Raw genomic sequence first — 19927 nt, 5'->3', positions numbered from 1 at the left:
GATCGTTGTGTTTATGGTAAGCATGCACAAACATCTCATAAAAAGTATTTTTCACTGAAATCTCTGCCTCTAGGGGTAGTACATTCCAATGTATATTAAATGCTAGGGTTATCTCTAGGAGGAAAGAAATACATTGTCACATTTGTCGATGATGCTACTTGGAAGGTATGGATTTACCCTATTTGTAGCAAGGATGAAGTGCTTGACATGTTTCAAAAATTCTTGGCATTGTTTGAGAACCAAATTGATAAGACACTTAAGTTTCTTTGCTTTGACAATGATGGGGAGTATGTGTCCAAAGCCTTCTAGACATTTTATGATAGCAAGGGGATAAAGAGGGAGCTCATTGCCCCTCATGATCCACCCCACAATGGAGTTGCAGAGCGCATGAATCAAACCATATAGGATAAGGTCCGTACAATGCTGCCTCATGTTGCATTACCCCATGGATTTTCGGTAGAGGCTGTTTGATAGCTGTTCATCTAATTAATAGGTCACCGAATAGGTCTTTGGGGGGGAGAGTCCCTTAGGAAGAGTGATTGGGCAAGCCACCTTATGCTCATTTGCGAGTGTTTGGCTACTGCTGCAAGGCTTTTATGCACATATGGAAAGAAGAATATAACAAACTGAAACCAAATTCTTGTAAATTCATATTCCTAGGATACGGTTACGAGGGTGAGATGGGGTATAGAGGGATCTTGATGAGAAAAGAAAGATAGTACACAGCAATGATGTCATCTTGCATGAAGATCGCACGCATAAGCATTCCAAGAAGATTGAGGAAGTCAAGAGGGTTGTTTTCAGGAAGGATGTACCCTTTAGACAGTCATTTGTGCCCAGTGGATAGCAGTGTATACCTGTTGTAAATACTCCTGAAAATGTAAGAAATGGTGCTAGAAACGACCAGCAAGGTATTGCCCATGATACACCACAATTTCAAGTTGAAAGATGCACTTAGGATAGCTTGAACTATCAGGACAACATGATGGAATTTTAGGATAGAAACCTGTACATGCTAAATTATAGGCCCATATTTCAAGACATCAACCTATAAATGCATATTTACATGCTTAGCAGCTAGCAAATGTAGAACCTTCGTTGTGTAGGTCAACCCGACCTTCAAGGCAACCAAATAGATTTATTTCTAGTGCACAATATGCTGAAGATTATGTCATGTTGATGGATTGTGGTGAACCACAATGCTTCAAGGAAGCAATGACTAGATTGGACAGTAAGAAGTGGTTCAAGGCCATGCTATCGGAAATGGAATCGGTTGATAAGAATGGTACTTGGGACTTGGTGCAACTGCCTAAAGGGTAGAAAACTCTTCCATGCAAGTGGGTTTACAATATGAAGGCCACTTCTAGTTCTTCGCCAAAGTACAAAGCACGGTTAATTGTAAAGGGATACAAGCAAGAACATGGAATTAACTTTGACGAGATCTTCTCTTCCGTAGTCAAAATGACTACTCTAAAAGAACCATTTTGGGCTTGGTTGCAGCTGAAGGTATGGAGCTCATACAGATGGATGTAAAGACTACATTCTTACATGGTGATCTTCATGAGGACATATATATGCAACAACATGAAGGTTTTGTTGCTAAAGGCAAAGAGACAATGGTTTGTAAATTGAAACGGAGTTTGTATGGGCTGAAACATGCACCAATGGAATGGCATCATAAGTTTGATACTTTCTTGTAGTCTCAAGTCTTTCAAAGAAGTCAAGTTGATCATTGCTTGCACACCAAGAAGGTAGCAGATGGCAACCTAATTATCTTGGTTCTATATGTTAATGACATGTTGATTGTAGGGAGGGATATTAATGCCTTGGATTCATTGAAGCAAAGTCTTCATAGCAGCTTTGACATGGAGGATCTTGGTGATGCCAATCACATTCTTGGGATGTGGATACTCATAGATAGATTGAAGGGGTTACTCTATCTATCTCAGTAGGAGTATGTATCCAAGATTTTGCAGCATTTCAATATGGAAGGGGGGAAAGTAATTGGAGTTCCATTGCCTCCATATTCGAAACTCATTGTAGAGGACAACCCTACATCTCATGATGAGAAGGTTGAAATGGCCAAGATTCTGTATGCTTCAGACGTTGGCAGTTTGATGTATGCTATGGTTGCTACATGTCCAGACATTGCCTTTGCAATGGGAGAGGTTAGCAGGTACCTGGAAAACCCTGGCAAGAAGCATTGGGAAGCAATGAAAGGTATTATGAGATATCTCAAGGGCACAAAGGATTTGTGCATCTACTTTGGTAAGCACAAGACATCTATCGTTGGCTTTACTAATGCAAACTATGCTCGACATGCAAACTGCAAGAAGTCCATTACAGGGTATGTGTTTAACTTCACAAGGGGATTTGTCTCTTGGATATCCATGCTGTAGAAGTGTGTTGCACTGTCTACTATACGGAGGCAGAGTATGTGACTGCCCACTGAGGCATGCAAAGAAGCCTTATGGCTATCACATTTGGTTGCTGAGCTTGGGATTACTGAGTTTCATGTTCTCCATTATGATAGTCAGAGTGCTATCATGTTAGCACGAAACCCTCTTTCATGCAAAGACAAAACACATACAAGTGAAGTATCATTTCATTAGAGAGGTACTTGTCAAGGTGCACACTGATGATAACCATGCAAACCTTCTCACAAAGGGTCTTCCAGCAAAGAGGTTTTCCCATTACCGTCAAATGATGGGTATTGGATAGGTATAGTCTCTTTAGCTTTGTACATACTTAGACTTAGATGATTCTTTTCCTCTACCTTTGGGCACATGGCCTTTAGGGGGGAGGTTGTTGGGATAAAGGGCCGTGCCCGTGTCCGCCCATAAGGGCCAAGTTATACATAGTACATATACCTATATAAAATCATTATATAGGTAGAGGTACACTCTTCAATACCACAAATCATGTGTCTCTATCTCTTCTCTCTCTCAACCTGCATCTCTACACAGAAGCTCCATTGCAGCTGACTCAACACTACTACCCTATTTGAGGTCTTGCAAGTAGCATATATAGATACTACTACAAATTCTTCTGCCCCACTTAGGTGGATAGGAACCCATTAGCTGCTAGGATCCTCAAAGATTATTTAGACTAGGCTAAAGAGGTAGTTGTGAATACCAATTGCTAACCCCCAACTCTTGGTACTATGATTAGTTGTATGCCACACATAATTATTATCTATTTATTTCAAATTTCTAGCTAGAGTGCATCCAATTGCCTTTAACTCTTGTAGACATATTATATCAAGAATTGTATAGATATACTTCATACAATCCCTAAAAGCGTTTGCCTTGTTGCAATAAATGAATTCCTTTGTGTTGTAGGTGATAATCTTTAGTATCTTGATAATTGATGATGTTCTTTTATCGCTTCCCTCCTTGCTTTTCCCAAATGGGTTGTTTTCACTATCCTAAAGTTTAGAGTTTCTTATTTTTGAAGTAGAGTTGTAGTTCTAATATTTATTTAATTTGAGGCTAAGAGTAGGTAAGGGGTCCTCTAATGTGTCATTCCTCCTAGTTTATTCATCCTCACCCAAATTGTCCAACAAAATGTCTTCACATTGTTCATTCAAATCTAAATATTTATTATCATTATTGCTAACATCAGTAGTGTTTTGAGAACCATCTACCATTTTTTTAAAGAACTATCTATCATTAGCATTTCTTTAATAACTACTCCCATAATTTCATTCTCATTTCAGTCAAATGAAACTAAGATGTCTTTTAGATTAGTATTTTCCTTAATAGATTTTGGACCCTTTAACTCATTGGGCATGTCTTCAATAAAGACCAAACCTAATGTTGTTCACTTTTTATGTTTTTTGATTGTTTGTTGCGGTTTCATGTTATTCCCTTTCTTTGAGACACTTGGGAACCATCATTGCTTGGTTTCTCCAATATCCCACTTAGGGGTATTTTCTTTAGCTCTTAATTATGGGCAATATTTAATGAAGTGTCCAAACTCAAGACCGCTACAACATGCACTCAGCAAATTTTTCTAGATGAAAGGCTTCTTCTTCATTACATTTACTTCAAACTCAAAGATAAGTAGGAACTCAAGAAGTTTCTACTAACTAATGCCCACCTCTATGAGAACCTGTGGATACAGGCAAGGTTTTGACCAAGATTGTTGGACTCAATGAAGATTGCAATGATGATTAAAAACCAATACCTTCCTCCATCACTACTCAAATGCACCTCTTTTGTCCTCAATGATATAAATAGCTACAATTACTAGATTAAGTTATTGCACACATGAATATTGTACTCAAAAGTTATGTTTGAGCCTACACACATCAAGTAAACTCAACGAGAACATTCTAAACAAAGTAGTTTATATATATATATATATATATATATAACCATATTATACATAGAATCATGCTCATGCTAAAAACCTAGATGTCATGACATCTACTATGGGCGATGTTGGTGATGTTGGTTGGCATGTCATTATTGGCAATCCATGGCCATGAATGATGATATTGGTATAATCCAATGCTATGGAAGTGCAATATTGTTGATTTATGAGATGCTGGGATTACTTATCCTTACTAGGCCAAAAAAATATGAATGTATTCATTCTTACATGCACATCTGCCTCTATCATTCAAGGCCTTCATATCCATCTATCTTGCATTATGTGTCCTCTTACAAGGCCTATTATGTTAACAATGGCTTTCATATCTGATGCTCTTGCCATGGGATTTGAGAGCTATTGCACATGTCATGAGGATCCGAACTCTAAGTCTAAAGGACAAATAAGCATGACGATGTTAAAGAGAGCTTGGATAAGGTGCCAAATTGTGGTGTAGAAAAAATGTAGCCCACCTTGAGAATATTTGCCATGGCAAGTGCCTAGATGAATTTATGCAAACATAAACTTGTGCAATTGATAGGGATATGGTTTTTCTTGTGCACAAGCTATTATCTCTATGAAGAATATCCATGGCTATTCAACTTTCAATATTATAGTGTGTAAGCTCATTATAATTATTATAAGGTTTCCTTAGAGATGTTGAGCTAAGAAATAAATTCCATGCTGATTAGCCTCTTAAACAGCCCCAAAATAAGCTTATTAAGTGAAAAATGCAAAATCGGTGTGCAATTTGAAGAGTTTCTACAAAACCCTAATTTGGAAGGGTCCATCCACATCTATGAATAGACAAGATGCCTCCATTCAATCTTCATCACTTCTATGCAAGTTTTTTGTGTTCACGTGAATATCTTCTCCGTGACCCTTCCTCCATGTGCCTATCCAATCTTTGTGACTACTGCCATCTACTACTCTAGCCCTTGGCGACTATCCTTCCAGCTCCCACCTGTTGCCTGGAGCTTCTTCCATTATTGCGTTTGGCCCCAAACATCCATTGCCAGCCTTAGTTGGACACCTCTTCTAGTGCATTTAGCAATTTCAACCATCTCTCGCATCCTTATGCATCTCCATTATTGTCACGAGGCATCATATTGCTTTCGATGATTTGTGTCTTGGTCTTCTACACACTTTGACACACTCAAATAGGTGGTTACATCACTTAGGATATCCATCTTTTGTGGATGTCACACTTTGACACTCATTGCTTTGCCCTAGAGCATTTTGTACACTATTAGATTCATTTACTACATTGATTCATTCATTTTAGAGTCCTCCTATTAATGGACTTGAAATTGTAAAATATTTGTAGAGAATCATAAGTCTAATATTTGTAGTGTCAAATCAACTTTTTGACTCATGGATGTTCAATGACACTACAAGATATAGGCCTTATACCAACGTTAAAAGTGACGAAAATGTAAATAACAAAATTTGCCCCCGTCGCTCGCAAAAAGCGTCGTTATTGGCGATGCCATAGAATAGTCGGTATTAGCGTCGTTATCAGCGTCGATATAACGACGCTGATAATGACACTCTGCGATGCTAATAACGACGCCAATAATGATACGTGCATGTAATTTTGAGATGCTAATAGCAACGGTAACATGAAAAAAAAAAATTGTGGCAGCAAGCCGCCCTGCCACATATGGCAATATGTGCTTTATTTGGGCCATACAAAATAGTTTCTGCACTGTGTACAATGCTCGTGTAAACAAAAACAAAGTGTACTTAAATCATAACACTGATACATGAAATAAATACATGATCGCATAATGAAAGCGACTGGTACAATCATGGCAAGATATCACTACTACATAGAAAATGTCTACATAGATCAAGTGACCAAAAAAGAAGGGTGTGTGAGCTCCAGTAATCCAAGGGCAAGCTATACATTCTCGCCATCCGAAAGCTCGTCTCGCCGCAAAGGAACATCGAACGGACTCTGCAAAAAAAAAAAAAAAAACTCCACATCAATCCACCATACAATAATGCATTCTAATTAAACATGGTAACTACGGACAAGAAAGATGAGTGACTTATAGGGCCGCCGCGTCCATACAATCGGTCAATCATCAATGCAGTGAGATCGTGCCTCTCTGGATATCGAGTCTCAAGGTTGGTCGGATCACGGTTTGTAATGGAGTGCTGCAAAGAAAACAAAATACTAACTGTTAGAAATATGATTTTTAGTACAAAGGATATTGCAAAAAAATAAGCAAGCAAAACAAAAGAAAAACTTACAAAGTCCTCCAGATATGTCCTGTGGGCTGCCACTCTCAAGATGATGGACCACTTCGGCCTCTAGTCATTCTCTCCTCGCCTCGCGCTGCTGACTCCAACGTCCTAGAGAATCTGTAGTGTCCTCCCTTAGTCGCGATGCCAGTCATCCGCGTCTAGCCACTTGGGCTTTGCAGCCCCACTCTTGAGTGCCTTGCGTGCATCCGATCGGCTATGTGACATATATGCACGCATGCAATCCATCATCTAGTCCGTAGAAAATCTATTTGCTGTTGTTGGAACCAGAAACTCCTCATGCAAGGATGCTACTATGTAGTCCTTGCTCCCCTTCGGTATGTTTTTCCAATGATTTAAGATGTTGTGCCAAAAAACTTGTTGGCACAACTCTCTCATGCGAGCCATCACCCTCATTTCCACATCATTCATGATGATGGCTCTTGACCTATCATCGACAAGATAGGTATATCCCTCTAGGGTATGCCTAAGATGGGTCCTCTCCCCACCTGCAACCATACTCCTGGGCATATCCAGGAGACCCATGTACATCCGGTGTACCGACCGGGGTAGTATCTATCAGTGTAGCACCCATAGGGGTGCCACTTGCAAACAGCTGAGCAAAAGCCGGAGTAACTAGAGTAGACGTCCCCACAGGTGTGACAAATCCTAGAGGTGATGCAACTCCATCAAAATGACGAGACGGAGACATCGCGTCCATGCCTCCACAGTAACCACCTGAGCCACGCTCCCTAGAACCGCTACGAGAGCGAGGAGTAGCACCTGTATCTCGTGCCGACCACGGGCTCACTGCCTCCGTATCTCTACAGCATCCCCCTGACCCTGAAGCACTCCCTCCCTCTGTCCCAAGTCTAGAGCGTCGACCTCGTTTTCTCGAAGTTGAAGAATATGATTGCGTCGAAGTAGATCTAGTAGAGTGGCCTGACGATTTCCGAGACAGCTCCTGGTCCGCCATGTCTCTGAATCTCGCCATCTAATCTGGAGACATACGCGTGAAGATATCCTACAACTCCTCATCGCTCATCCCTCGACTCATCTTGATGATCTAAGTATCCAAAAAGGTTACCTGCACATACAAAAAATGATGTTAGCATAATCAATTTAAATCATACAAAGCACAGTAATATAAATCCTAAAAAAATGATCTCACTTAAAATGTATATCTTATGTACCCTTATAAGCGATTAGTCAATGAATTGAGTAAGTGGATGCTCCAAGTATGAAGTATCCTATGGTCCCATTTCAATCTCCTGACACAACTCCGCATGCACTGGAAGGTTGATAGACATGTCACCACAAAAGGATGAGTCCAATTCATTCTCAAAGAATTCTTGGACTCTTGTATTTCCATCATTGTTAGCCAATGCTGGCTCCTCTATATGCTCCAAGCTTTCGATGGCCTCCACCCCTTGCAATATCGACCCCTCTATTTGCATATTGTCCTCATCTATGCTCGGAACATCGCTTTGATCATATACTCTCGCACTTCGGAGAGTTGAAGATATAACATACCACCATCGAGGTTATCGGGGGTTTGGATAGAAGATTACCTGTTCACAAACACGTACAAGAGAGATTAAACTATTGTGACATGTACCATGTCGTAATACAATTAACAAACAAATGAGTTCATGCACTTGTTCACAATGGGCCGACAACACAAAGGTGTCGCGTAAATCCATCCATTTTTTTTCAAAATCTATTTCGAGAAATCCAGATGGACCTCGTCAAACTGTTGCTCCAACTCCTTCAAGTACCACTTTGAACCATTGCACATCAAATAGTATCATGGAGAAGCTACGGTCATCCACCGTAACAATACTTTGCAAGTTTCCAAAATACTCCATCTCATCTATAACCATGTTTGGATCCATTGCTCGTCATCGGCTCTCCTGCTCAAACCTTGCCATAATACCACAGTCCATTGTGAAGCACATTTTGTCAATACGCTCCATGCGAAAATACCGTCCGCATGACCACGCTGCACTATATATTTTTTATTGTATATTGAAACACTCAAATTAGTTGTCGTATATAAAATATAGATACGACAAATTCTAAATACGTCATCACCTTTGGACTACATTCCCTCGAGAATTCCCATTCCTCATTTGAGACTTCCGCCCCTTTGCGAGACGCTGCAGTCAAAGCTCCATGCTGCAACCATCGCGTTGATATGAATCGCAGCATCTCCTCCATGCCCTTGGGATATCGAATCGATCGATGGTGTATACTACGTCGAAATTCAGATCGCGCTTCCTCTTGATCTTACCTAACGATCTGGTACTTGGCGAGCCACGTCTCCATAGAGGTATGATGCAACATACAAAAGCGATTCACATTCTCATCCATTGCAGCATCCATTCTTTTTTCTACCCCATTTTCAACCACCACATCTCCGATCAGTCTATCATTGTCCTTCAACGACCATAGCATTTTGTTGTTTGAATCCACTATTGGTAGCCATTGTGAAATATACATTAGCGCCTTAGACACCAACCAACCTTCAGGCATGCTATTTTCTGGCTGAACTCGTTGTCGCACAAAGCCTTTCAGGGTGTTCATGAAGTGCTCCAAGAAGAACATCTATTGTGTATGGACATGTCCAACAATCTCCACTTCATCTACAAGGTGCACAAGAAGGTGGATTTGTATTGTGAGCATGCTGGTAGGCAGGTATTTCTCAAAGAGACAGACCGTCTCCACTGTTCGCCGCCTCGCGGATTCAATAGAGTACGTCTTAATCTCCTTCTGTGAGATCCATTACACTAAAGGTGACAACCTGTAAATGGCCCCGCGTATTTCTGGAGTAGGCATCCTATGATTACAATCGGTAGTACAAACTGTCACAAATGAGAAAGCATTATGAACAATGGCTACACTCCAAATAGCGAAATACACACTCCAATTACAATCCATTCATAGTACAAACCTGATATATCTTATGCCAGTCATGGAATTTTAGTCCTCATAATTGGTCGTCTTTAGAAAATGCAGACCTGAGAGAACGCATCATACCCGTCGGAGTGCGGATAGACTTGACTATTTGCTTCACAATGCGCTCTTCTTTAGTGGACAAAACCCAAGGAGCACGAGGTAGCTGCACACGACCATCAGCACTCGACTGCAGCCAAAGCGGCTCTATCTTGTCTACCTCCTTCAAATTCATTCGTGCCCCTCTAGTGTCTCTCTTTCCTGTGATGTGGTCCCATAGCAAGCTGCCCACATTCTTGAAAATATGCATGGGATCCAACAAGTAGTTGATCTATAAGTGGGTCCAATATGGCAACTCGTAGAAAACTGAGAACCGTTGCATTCCATTTGGATACGACTCCGCGTGGACCATTTTCAACTCGTATCAGCTTGCGACATTCATACGTGTTGGAGGTTGTCTAAGAAAACCTTCCTTGAGTTCATGACCCTTTGGCAAGAAAGCCGTGTGTCCTTGATATACCATCTTCTTCATGGTTCATGACCTTCGGGAGTCTAACTGTGGCCCGCAGAATGGACATGCATGATAACCTAAGGTAACCAGACATGTTCCAACACATCTATCCAGTGAATACAAACTTGAATGAGATAAAATATAGATATTACCAACGAGAATGGAAGCCTATTTACCTGAGTACTCTCCGAATCCCGAAAAGTCATGCATCGTCCACATGAGAATGGCTCGAATATTGGCAGACCGTCGACCATTGCGCTTGCTTATATCTTGCATGGTGACCCCCTCCTCCCACAAAATCTTAAGCTCATCGACTAATGGATGAAGATACACGTTCATATTTTTGACTTTGTAGCGGCCGGGGATGAGTAAGCTAAGGATGAGATGCCCTTTCTTTGTAGAAAGCTATGGAGGGATATTGTAGTTGACAAGGACTATAGGCCACACATTGTAAGAAGTTGAGCGTAGACCAAATGGGTTCATGCCATCCATTGCAAGACCGAGCCGAAGATTCCTTGGCTTTCCGGCAAAGCCTGGGAAGGTAGAGTCAATGTGGCTCCATGCACGTGAATCCGCTGATAATCCTTGAACTCCATCTGTGGACCTATTCTGCACATGCCACATTGTCAATCTCGCCATGTCGGACGTATGAAACATGTGGTTTATGTAGGGGATAAGCGAAAAGTGTCTAAGAACTTTTTGAGGGATGGTTTGCCCTTGCAAGTTCTGTTGATACCTATGAGTACCACACTTTGGACATATCTCCATAGTCTCGTATTCTCCTCGAAACAGTATACAATCGTTGATACATGCATGGATGTTGTTGTAGTCCATGCCAAGCTTTCGTAAAACATGTCGTGCATCATCACGAGACTCAGGCATGGTATTTGCAGGTGGTAATATATGATATTTCAATAACCTGAAAAAAATCATAAAACACCTTGAAAAAGCACAAATGTTTTTAATGATAGTGCCGAAATGAAATCAACGAGGCATACGTGCAAGGTACCTGAACAACTTGGTCACATTCACATTGCTCCACCCGTATTTTGCTTGTACACTTAGAAGTGCAAGCAATGTCTTCAAGCAAGATACTCAGCACCCATCATATAATGGTATGGATGCTTCCTCTCTAAGCAGATCAGAAGTCTCGATATCCATGGGAATCAATGTATTGATCATTGCCTCCATCTCAGGCTCCAAGATTGTAGGTAGGTCTGGAAGGCTGCCTGTCTCATCTGGTATTAATAGTATAGATTGGGTAGTATCTTCCAAGTGGTGGATTGGCTCAGGCACTCCATCTATCGCACGCCCACGAACTCTTCTAATTGGCCGCAAAGGGTGCACTCCTCCTTGGGACGAGACATCACCTCCCTGGATAGAAAACTTGCCAACCACACGCAATATTCTTGTATATGGTATTCAATTAGCTTGCAAGTACAATGCATGATTGATATTAACTTTTCTTACCGTTTGCTGAAAATCCAAGTTCACCTGATCAATGATCTTAGATTGAAACTCGCCGAAGCGTCGTATGTGTTCTATAGACAATCGACGTTTTTGTCTAATTGCCAGCTTGCATTGAGAGCAAGGACACGAGACACACTGATTAAGATACGCCTCCTGATTTTGAACAACAAGACCTTCATCATTTTCCATTTTGTCTACGTTATGACAAACAATTTGTTTTTGTTATCATTCTTTTTTTCTTTCTTAAATTGTTTGAAAAGGGATTTTTTCTCTTGTAACTCAGCAAAAATTAATGTATGTAAAGTCTCCACCCACCCATCCACAGATTAACATATATATGTCGGAGTGTTTCCCGTCTCGTGGTGTTGCACCGGACCTCGCCACCACTCTCTCTTTGTTTTTTATCCATTCACTATCCTCTTTCTTTCCACCTCTCTCTTTGTTTTTTATCCATTCACTATCCTCTTTCTTTCCACCTCTCTCTTTTTTTCTCTTTTTTTAATTATGCTGTATGTTTATTCCCTCTCTCTCGTTCCTTCTTCTTTTTTCTCTTCCTCCCCCTCTCTCATTTTCTTTAACAATCATGACTACGACTACGACGAAGACCACGACCACGACTACGACCACGACCACAACCATGACCACGACCACGATGACGACGATGACTACGATTACGACTACGACGACCACGACCACGACCACGACCACGGCCACAACCACAACCACGACCACGACCACGGCCACAACCACAACCACGACTACGACCACCACTACCACTACCACTACCACTACCACTACCACTACCACTACCACGACTACGACCACTATAATAAATAAGAAAATAAGGGGAAAAAAAATAACTAATATTACAATAATAAACAAGAAAAGAAGAAAAAACTACTACTACTACTACTACAAAAAAAAAACTAAACAACAATAAACAAGAAAAGAAAAAAAAAACTACTACTACTACTACTACAAACAACAACAATTAATTTTCTTTTCTCTCTTCCTCTCCCTCTCTCATTTCCTCACCCTCCCTCACCCTTTTCATCTCTTTCTCTCTTTCCCTATCATGTTTAATGTTTTTTCTCTCTCCTCTCCCTCTCTCATTTTCTTTTCTCTTTTCCTCTCCCTCTCATTTTCTCTCCCTGCCTCACTCTCTCCCTCTCTTTCTCTCTTTCCCTATTAGGTTTAATGTTTTTTCTCTCTTTTTCTCTCTCCTCTCCCTCTCATTTTTTCTCTCTCCTCCCTCTCTCATTTCCTTTTATCTTTTTCTCTCCCTCTCTCGTTTCCTCTCCCTCCCTCGCCCTCTCCCTCTCTTTCTCTCTTTCCCTATTAGGTTTAATGTTTTCTCTCTCCTCTCCCTCTCTCATTTCCTCTCCCTCCCTCACCCTTTCTCTTTCTCTCTCGTTTCCTCTCCCTCCCTCACCCTCACCCTCTCTTTCTCTCTTTCCCTATCAGGTTTAATGTTTTTTCTCTCTTTTTCTCTCTCCTCTGCATCTCTCATTTTTTCTCTCTCTTCTCCCTCTCTCATTTCCTTTTCTCTCTTTCTCTCCCTCCCTCTCCCTCATCCTCTCTTTCTCTATTTCCCTATTATGTTTAATGTTTTTTCTCTCTTATCTCTCTCTCTCTCTCTCTCTCTCTCTCTCTCTCATTTCCTTTTCTCTCTTCCTCTCCCTCTCTCATTTCCTCTCCCTCCCTTTCTTTCTCTCTTTCCTTATTAGGTTTAATGTTCTTTCTCTCTTTTTCTCTCTCCTCTCCCTCTCTCATTTCCTTTTCTCTCTTTTTCTCCCTCTCTCATTTCCTCTCCCTCCCTCACCCTCTCTTTCTCTCTTTCCCTATTAGGTTTAATATATTTTCTCTCTTTTTCTCTCTCCTCTCCCTCTCTCCATTCCTTTTGCTCTCTTCCTCTCCCTCCCTCTCCCTCTCCCTCACCCTCTCTTTCTCTCTTTCCCTGTTATATTTAGTGTTTTTTCTCTCTCTCCTCTCCCTCTCTCATTTCCTTTTCTCTCTTCCTCTTCCTCTCTCATTTCCTCTCCCTCTCTTTTTCTCTTTCCCTATTATGTTTAATGCTTTTTCTCTCTTTTTTGTCTCTCTTATTATGTTTAATGTTTTTTCTCTCTTCCTCTCCCTCTCTTATTTTCTCTCCCTCCCTCTCCCTCTCCCTCTCTTTCCCTAGTATATTTAATGTTTTTTCCTTCCTCTCCCTTTCTCATTTCCTCTCTCTCCCTTTCTCTCTTTCCCTATTATGTTTAATGTTTTTTCTCTCTTTCTTTCCCTCTCTCTTTCCCTATTATGTTGAATGTTTCCCTCTCTTTCCTTTCCCTCCCTTTCCCTCTTCCTCTCCCTCTCTCATTTTCTCTCCCTCCCTCTCCCTCTCCCTCTCTTTCTCCCTTTCCCTATCATGTTTAATGTTTTTTCTCTCTTCCTCTCCCTCTCTCAAATCCTCTCCCTCGCCCTCTCTTTCTCTCTCCCTCCCTCTACCTCTCCCTCTCCCTCTCTTTCTCTCTTTCCCTATTATGTTTAATGTTTCCCTCCCTCTCCCTCTCCCTCTCCCTCTCCCTCTCCCTCTCCCTCTCTCATTTCCCTATTATGTTTAATATCTCCCTCTCCTTCTCCCTCTCCCTCTCTCATTTCCTCTCCCTTCCCCACTATTTCTCTCTTTCCCTATTATCTTGAATATTTCCCTCTCTCCCTCTCCCTCTCCCTCTCTCATTTCCTCTCCCTCCCTCTCCCTCCCCCTCTCTTTCTCTCTCATTTCCTCTCCCTCTCTCAATACACACGAATTATAACAAAAACAAATAAGAGAGAGAGAGAAAACACAAAAGCAAAGAAAGAATGGACAATGCACTCAGCGTAAAGGCTTGAAGAAGGGTTTGGCGGCTCCTCTTCGCGATGGCGGCTTCTCTTTGCCCTCCGTACACCTCCTCCTCTTCTTCGCGAACGGCGGTGACGGCGGCACGGCGAGAAGCTTTCTTTCTCCCTCTTTCTCTCCCTCTCAAATGCAAGATGTTCGCTCTTCCTTTTGCTCTCTCTTTCGTGAATGTACGCAAAATGATGCGCTCGGGTTTCAGCCTGCGTTTTTTTCGTCTGGGTACCGTAGCGATGCCACTATTTCTCGTCGCAAATGGCCTTTGCTATACCCTCATATCCTTGTAGTGTGATAGGTTGGTTGGTTGTCATATACACAGGTAGACACTACCAAAGGGCAAACCCAATCTTCAAAATATTGATCTTTGCTAAAGGTTAGTTGCCATATACACAGGCTAGCCAGTACCAAAGGATAAACCCAATCTTCAAAACAATGATCTTCATCAGAGCCTTATAAACTATTTTTAAAACTATATTTTTAATACAAAATCACATATTATTTTCAAATGCATACAAGGAAATCACACTTTTCCCCATAAAAATGAAAAAGCAAAATTTTTTGCCAACTCTTCACCATGCTATTTTGAGAGTATGGTTGTGCGCTCATATATACTACTATAGTTTTGCAAAGTTATCATGTTATTGTTGTGTAAAAATAATAAAATATTAAAGATATTATCTTGAATAATTTGAGCAACTTCGTTGTTTGTTTGTTTCATCTTTTATAAAGCATTATTCACCAAGAGGACAACATTGGTTATGAGAAAGATGCATATGCTCAAAAGCTATTGCTTCATTTGATTGTAAGTATTTTTTACATTATGCATGCCTTAAAGTACATGAATTTTATGTGGTCCAATTATTTTGAAGCACTCTAACATAAAATGAAATCTAGTGAAATATTTGAGAATAAGCACTAGAGCCTATACATAAAGAATGCCACCAACTAAACTTGGCTAACACTAACCAAACTTGATTACGCATATCTTACTAGTTTGTAGGATTATGTTGAATTTTAAAAATATAGGTATACTAACCTAAATTTTATTGCATGTGTTTTACTAGTTCATATGATTATGTTGAATTTTAAAAATGTATGTGCATCAACCAAAGCAAATGATCCCTTCTTTTCACACAAGATCCCTTCTACAAAAAAAGAGCCTACTCCATCCAAACTAGTGTGCACAGAGAGGCTTTGAGTGGGCTATTAGCGAATTGACCCCAAATATTTGATTTTTCTACCACATAAGCTCCACAAGGTCTAACAATCTAGTGGGTTTATGTGCTCAGATGGTCAAAAGTCCTCACTTTGGCTCCGATGAACACACACACACACACACACACACACACACACACACACACACACACACACACACACACACACACACACACACACACACACACACACACACACACACACACACACACACACACACACACACACACACACACACACACACACACACACACACACACACACATGCATACATGCATCTATACTGCTTTATCTATACTTCCATACTACTTTATAATTGAAACAAACACCTCACCTACTTCCTATCCTACATGGTAGTTCACAAACTGACTCCTGATCTCGCAAATTTATGATTTCTTTAATCATGAAAGAAAATTCTTAGTAAAAAGAGTCTACAAGACAAATTTTCAATTTGTTACTTAAAAAAGGTTTTTAAAGGTGCGCTCTCTCTTAAATGTTTCTCTCTCTTGATTGAAACTTGCAAATTCAATGTTGAACAAAATTAGAAATACTTTATTAAAAAAAGAGAGTCTAGACGCATGACCGACGCCTTCAATGGATACTCTCTACTCATGTGCAAACTCTAGCAAAACCTTTGATGGCTTGAAGCTTCTCTTTTCTGTTTCTCTCACAGCCATCTCAACCTTGCTTCAAGCACTTATATTTCTTCCATTTGTAATCATGCCCATACAAGTAACTTTTCAAACATATGTTTTTCTCCATAGCTAGATGTATTGCTTGATGCTTATTTAACTATGTGTATTGTGTCTTTTATATAATTTGATCTTTCGGTTTTGTGTATGATGTATGCCATGGCTATTGGGATCACTACTTCACATCCATGATTGTGCTTTTTGCAATTGAGGAAATGCAACCATACCTTTGCTAGTCTTCATCATCCCATCTAGCAATGCTACTCTTCATCATTATGTCCAAAGACACTTGAAATTGTAGCATCACACACACACACACACACACACACACACACACACACACACACACACACACACACACACACACACACACACACACACACACACACACACACACACATTGGGTGCTTGGCCACCTGGTGTGAAGCTACCCTTGTTAGAGTTCTTATGCCAAAGCCTATGGCTATGTGAGTCTTTACTTTTAGTTAGTATGGCTTCAACAAGATTGACAGATGAACCAATCCTATGTATAGGACCAAGCATTACTTCTTTGTGTAAGCACAACATCCCTTCTCCCTACTTCCTACCTTTGAATGTGATCAACAGTGGTGCATCAGCAAGAGCAAAGGTTGCTTGTTTCACTTCTCTATGTGTATCCTAGTCATGATGTTGGCAGAGGCTACTCATTTCTCTAATGATGGATGGCATAGGGCAATGTGCACATGGAACCTCACAAGAGCACTAGAGCTTGCCATATCTTGTGGCCCAGCATGAGGGCAAGGTTACCATGCATGCCATGAGTGGCAAGGCATTGACTACTATGAATAGAGCTACTTGATGTCTTTGTATTTTTCTTTAACTAGAGTACTAATTATGTGATAATGCATGCATGTGTCCCTTTTGCATGAAGTGTCCTTGCAATGTTGAAATCTATGTATATCGTTATTAATACCTACTTCACTTAAACTTGAAAGCATTGAAATGTTTATCATGTGCATTTAGTTAAAGAGGATTAATTATAATATTTTTCTCATAATCAAGTGTATTGGTTAAATTCGTTATTGAAAAATGAATGAGTGTAGTGTTGCATTTTCATTGCACATTGACAAGTTTGTGCTTTTAAAATAACCTCAATCTATAACATAATACTTAATGTTGGATAATGTTAACTCAAGTTAGCCATTGTTCCACTATTATGGGATGTGTTTAGTTACAAGAGTTAGAAATCCACAATTTTACTTTGGTAATGGTACACCATGATATTTTGGCAAAAACTATTCATTAAATTGAAACATGTTAATGGGCATGTGAATGCATGTGTATATCAACATATGTGCATGCATGCCCACGTGCACACACACACATTTTGATGCTCGATATATATATTCTAAACATTGAGCCCAAGGCCATTGGATTTTGAAATACTTAGGTTGCAATTGTAGAGGGGAATTTGTTTAAAACAAGTATATATTTGTGTGAGGGAAAGTAAAGAAATATAAAATTAAAAATAAGAACATATGTAAGCAAACATACATTATTGCTTTGACACTCATCACTCTTGCAATCAGTAAAATACTCCCAAACTATCTCCTCAAATTCTGTCCATGCTTCCACATTGGAGACCTTATGTATGATCACACTTAACCATATATGCTTATGCTACCACATTGGAAACTTGTCCATTTATGCTACCACATTGAGGAATTTACATATGATCACATTTAGTTACAAAATGTTCCAAGAATGGATAAGGTGGGCCATTATCTTTCTAGCAATTGTCACACATGCCAATGTGCTTTGCATATAAAGCTTTCAATCAATTATAGTAGTGAATAATATAGGCAAAACATATAAATAAATAGTGTATCCACTTCTTTGGTGACTATGACCTCCAATATATGTTGCTACACTAATATGGTCATGTTTTGGAGAAAGTCCTTTCATTGATTCCACTCTTGGGTAAACAACATTAGTCTCCCATTCATAAACACCAAGTATTGTGATGCTTTGAGATTATAGTAGATGAGTTTCTCTATTGGGTACTAGAAGATGCAAACTATGGTGTAGTTCAATTTTTTGAGAAAGAGGGTTTGTCATGCAAATGAAATGGTGCACACTTACAAAGGGAGGGAATATAGGCATAAGTTTTAAGCTCTGTTGGAGGGCAAGAAATGGAGAAGTACAATCTTAGAAAGTAAGATAGTGAGGCCATGTTTGGCATAGCTTATGCTTAATGTGGTCCAAGAAATTAGAGTACATGCCTTTCTTGGCCTCCTTCTAGCTTGCAACATGTGCTTGGTCACCATATATGCATATGTCTTCACAACCTTGCTAAGTAAAAGAGGGTGAGCTCATCTACTATGAAGCATGGTTTACAACAACTTGGCCTTCAACTTATGATAAATGGATGTTTGATTGTGCTTAGAGAGAGAGAGAGAGAGAGAGAGAGAGAGAGAGAGAGAGAGAGAGAGAGAGAGAGAGAGAGAGAGAGAGAGAGAGAGGAGAGTGAAAAATAAAGGGGAGAGAGAAAGAGAGATGAAATAAAAATTTTGATTAACATATGCAAAAGGACAAAGTGGCATATGAGACCATGAGTTACAATCATTTGTGTGATGATAGAATTATCTCATGAGTAGTAAAGCCTAATGTATATGGATCAAGAGTGGTAATATCATGGAAGTACATGGGGTTTGGTTGTAGCATGTGCAATGATCTCATGTATCCTCATATGTGTATGTTGGAACCATATGTGGGGGTTTAGAATATTTGGATCTACAAAGTTGGAGCACTTAATCAGTTAGTGTCCCTCATGTAGTTGCAGGTTGTGGCTATGTCAGAGTCTCCTCAATGCTCCTCTTGGATGTTCATTGAGAATGGAATTGAAGCTCCTTAAGCCTCCATGATAAAGAAAAATTTTACACTATTGAGAGAGAGAGAGAGAGAGAGAGAGAGAGAGAGAGAGAGAGAGAGAGAGAGAGAGAGAGAGAGAGAGAGAGAGAGAGAGAGAGAGAGAGAGAGAGAGAGAGAGAGAGAGAGAGAGAGAGAGAGACACACACACACACACACACATGAGAAAAAGTCCTAACATATGTAACACCTATATGTGGGGGAGGAAGAATCCAAGAAAACAACATTACAATAGAGGAAGGAAAGTTTAAAATTAGGAAACATATACCAATCAAGTATCTAAGATGTTTCACAAGCATAGCAATAGCACAACATGAGCATCTTATATAAGTATTCGGCATATCCATGCCCAATAAATTCTCACAAGGATGGCCATAGAATGTGATGGGCATCTTAGTCAAACGATTAGTTATTTTTTATCGTATATAAATATGATGTGTGTGTTTGTGTGTTTGTTTGCATATGTGTGTGTCCACTTAGACATATGTCATTAGCTCTCCTCTTTGTTAGTTGTATTGGGCAAAGTTTATTCATATCCACTATATAATAATAAAGTTTATTCATGGACAAAGATGGTTTGTTCTCTACACACACACACACACACACACACACACACACACACACACACACACACACACACACAATTACTTTGCACACATAGGTCTAAGCATTTATGTG

Source organism: Lygodium microphyllum, chromosome 9, assembly GCF_053477565.2.
Source record: "Lygodium microphyllum isolate KBCC chromosome 9, Lygodium_microphyllum_v1.1.10, whole genome shotgun sequence".
Taxonomy (NCBI): domain Eukaryota; kingdom Viridiplantae; phylum Streptophyta; class Polypodiopsida; order Schizaeales; family Lygodiaceae; genus Lygodium; species Lygodium microphyllum.
This window is presented reverse-complemented; position numbering follows the sequence as displayed.